Source organism: Tachypleus tridentatus, chromosome 2 (genome assembly GCF_004210375.1).
Source record: "Tachypleus tridentatus isolate NWPU-2018 chromosome 2, ASM421037v1, whole genome shotgun sequence".
Lineage (NCBI taxonomy): Eukaryota > Metazoa > Arthropoda > Merostomata > Xiphosura > Limulidae > Tachypleus > Tachypleus tridentatus.
In genome coordinates this window covers 63,590,609-63,594,652 of record NC_134826.1, presented here as the reverse complement: position 1 = coordinate 63,594,652, position 4,044 = coordinate 63,590,609, and positions in this window count along the sequence as shown.

Genomic DNA, 4,044 nt, shown 5'->3' with positions numbered 1-4,044 from the left:
GAATTTCATGACTTATATTTTACTTAGTAAAATTACCAAACATCTAAAATAAAAATATCCGGTGATTCAGCGGCAAGTTTAGGATATTAACATTCATAGTTCAATTCCTGAAATCGCCACAGTACAGACAGTTCTAAGTGTAGGTTTAAAATGAGAAAACAAACAAAAAGAAGTATACAGTAGATAATTGGAACATTCAAGTTAAATACACTGAAGCAACAAATATGTTATGATACATGAGTTTCTAATATTAAATTTTATGAACAAGAATATCACAATATATACTAGTTGAGGAATAGAAACTGTAGTTTTAATACATTAATAAATAAATAGTTGTGAATATATTGTTTTGTAGATATTTACTATCGTGTTGCAACACATAGATGACATATTATCATTTTTTCTTGTGCGCAATAAGCTTTTAAAGACATTGTATTAGGATTGTTTTGACGCAAGACAATGTAATATGGTGTTCCTGCTCTATCCACTACGGAAACCACACCTTAAACATTTATTAATTGAATTATATTAAGAAATTTGATATAATGCAATAATTGTTTTCCAACACGAGGAATATTTGTGCTATCTGTTTTTAACTTGACAGTGAAAGAATAGAGGGAAGACAGCTAGGCATCACCAACCACTTTTGGCCTGTATTTTTATCAACAAATATTCGGATTAACACTCACTAATAACGCCTCCACTTATGGAAGAACCTGCATGCTTGGTATGACGGGGTCAGTTCTTTTATGCATAGCAGGAAATCCAAATAATTTGATGCGTTATCACTTTTAAATGTATTTAATAAATAGAGATTAAGAAAAACAAAATATAGAATTTCTATTTTCCTCTTAACTGATAAAAACTTTGAACGGAATCACAAAGAACAGTACTATGTTATTAATTTGTTCTTTTCATCATTCACCTTATCTCACATAAAAACTGTTTTTTTTCGCGGTTTTTATATACTTTCACGTATCGCAACCAATTTTCAAAACCCAGTTTTTCAGTGTCAAGAACATATTTAATAATGAAGATCAGTTGTGTCATAAAAGTCCTCAATTTTGGACAAATCAACTCGAAAAAACTTCATATATTCTCCCTATGGCTCTCTTCTTGATTGAGCTGTTGAAATACAAAGGTTAAGTAGTAGAAACAGATGGAGGGAAGAGAAATTTTAAAACGTAGCACGAAAGAAGCCATTCTTCCAAGGAATATAACCCTGAAAAGTGCAGGTGACATTCAGTGTAAGAAAAAATAAAATGCTAATTCAAATAAATTTTCAAGAGGGAAAAAGAAAAAGAAATTTTACCCAAAACAGTAAAGTATTATATCTTTATCGTGGTAATATATTATCCCAAAAGTTGGTGGTGGGTGGTGATGACTAGTTGCCTTCCCCATAGTCTTCCACTGCTAAAGTAAGGACGGCTAGCGCAGATAACCATCGTGAAGCTTCGCGGAAAATTCAAACCAAACAACTGAAGCTTCAGTTATCTTTCGATATTATATAAGCGCATAACATTTTTGAAAAAGGAGGGAATTTAGTTTGTGGTTAGAACACATAACTCCCAAGCTGAGGGTCATGTATTCGAATTTTTGTTGCTAAAGATGCATTATATCATTATGTGTATGTGTGTGTGTTTTCTTATTGCAAAGCCACATCGGACTATTTGCTGAGTCCACCGAAGGGAATAGAGTTATATCATTGTGGTAAGTTACACTATTTGTTGATAAAAGAGTAGCCCAATAGTTGGCTGTGTGTGGTCTGGGTCTTTGTTGTAGTCTTGGAAGGACTAAATAAACAAAGTTAACTGTTAAATTGTTGTGGACTTCACTTGAACACTTGGATGCTACTGTAATTTGTTGTGGATTTGAACACTTGTATACCTCCCTAAATTGTTGTGGACATTACTTGAAGACTAGTGCTGCTGTAAATTGTTGAGGAATTTATTTGAATTTGTAAGCTGTTATAAACTGTTGTAATCTTTACTTGAATACTTGTGCAATGTTGTGATTTATTTGGGACATTGCTTGACTACTTTTACACTGCTGTATATTGTTAAGTCTTTACTTGAACACTTGTATGCTTCTCTAAATTGTTGTGGACTTTACTTGAACACTTGTACGTTGCTGTAAATTGTTGTGGTCTTTAAATGAACAGTAGTATGCTGCGGCAAGTTATTTCGGACTTCACTTGAAAACTAGTATGCTACGGTAAATTGTCGAGTACTTTACCTGAACACTTGTTGTTGTAAATTGTTGTAGTCTTTACTTAAAAACGTGTACACTCCTGTAAATTTGTTTGGTCTTTACATAACACTAGTACACTTCTGTAAATTGTTATGTCCTGACATAAAGACTGCAATGCTGCTGTAAATATTTTTGGACATTACTTGAACACTTATACACAGCTGAATGTTGTTGTAGTCTTCACTTGAAGACTAGTAATGTTCTGTAAATTCTGAGGACTTAATTTCAACTCTAGTATGCTGTTATAACTTTTGTGGACTTCACTTGAACACTTATATGCTGCTGTCAAGTGTTGAGGACTTTACTTGAATACTTGTACGCTGCTCTAAATTTTTGTTCACTCTACCTTGAACTTCTCTACAGTGCTTTAAGGTGTTGTGGACTTTAGTTGATCTCTAGTACACTGTTCTAATTTGTTGTGTCTTTACTTGAACACTTGTATGCTGCTCTAAATAAAAATAAACCAATACAAAGGAACACTTTTATATATTGATAAATATATCCAACAAATAAGCACGCCCTTTACATTCCTACACACAATTATACAACCGCCTTCAACCATGTGGTCAGCTACGGATCAGTAACCCTTTCATTCTTTGTGAACCTGACGATGACCGAAGAAGGTCGAAACATTGTTCGCTTCTCTACTGGTGCTTTCTCTACTCATACCAGTCGTTTTTAAATATATAATTTTCTCTACAAGTGGGTTTTCTCGTCATCACTTTAGTTAGCCTATCTCATTTATCACGTACGTAGGTAATTTGCCACTATTGGACCTAAACTTAGGTTTTGCGTAACAATATACTGACGATGTAGCGGTCTGGAAAAGCGCCCCCACTCGTTCATTAGCATTAACAAACCTTCAACCAGTCCTAAACAAATTAGAGGAATACTGTCAAAATCATAGAAAAAATAAACATAGCAAAATACCAAGTAATACTGTTCACAAGATTAAGTAAACTAAAAAAGAGATTCACCTAAGTTATACATGAACGGAATACTTTTACAGACTGCTACATCAGCAAAATTTTTGGCTGAATCTACAATACCAGATAACAGTACACTGGTGACTACAATCTCGAAACGAGAAAGTTATGCAAGAAGCCTATCGGGTAAAAATCAATGCATTTCTCTAGATAATATAATAAAAATATACAAAACATATATTATAATTATTATAGAATACACATGTCCAGCCTGGTTAAAAACAACACAAAACTACACAAACTGCAGAAAATACAAAATTCTGTCATCATCACATCATATAAAGTACCGCGCAGCACTTCATCAGTTTGTTTGTTTTTGAATTTCGCACAAAGCTACTCGAGGGCTATCTGTGCCAGCCGTCCCTAATTTTGTAGTGTAAGACTAGAGTGAAGGCAGTTAGTGATCACCACCCACCGCCAACTCTTGGGCTACTCTTTTACCAACAAAGAGTGGGATTGATCGTCACATCATAACGCCCTCACGGCTGGGGGAGTCAAATGCTTGGCGCGATTCGGGCGCGAACTCGCGACCCTCGGATTGCGAGTCGCTCGCCTTACGCGCTTGGCCATGCCGGGCCTCACTTCATCAGTATTCATACCTAAATAAATAAGCAAACATTATCCGATAGACTCTTGCATAATGCACTGAATTATTTTGCTAAAAATAAACATAAAAATGATTTACCGTGTGATCTCGGTAGATACCACGTACATGGTGAACGTAGTTCTGAGTACCTTTCTCCTAGGCCCGGCATGTCCAGGTGGTTAAGGCACTCGACTCATAATCTGGGGGTCGCGGGTTCGAATC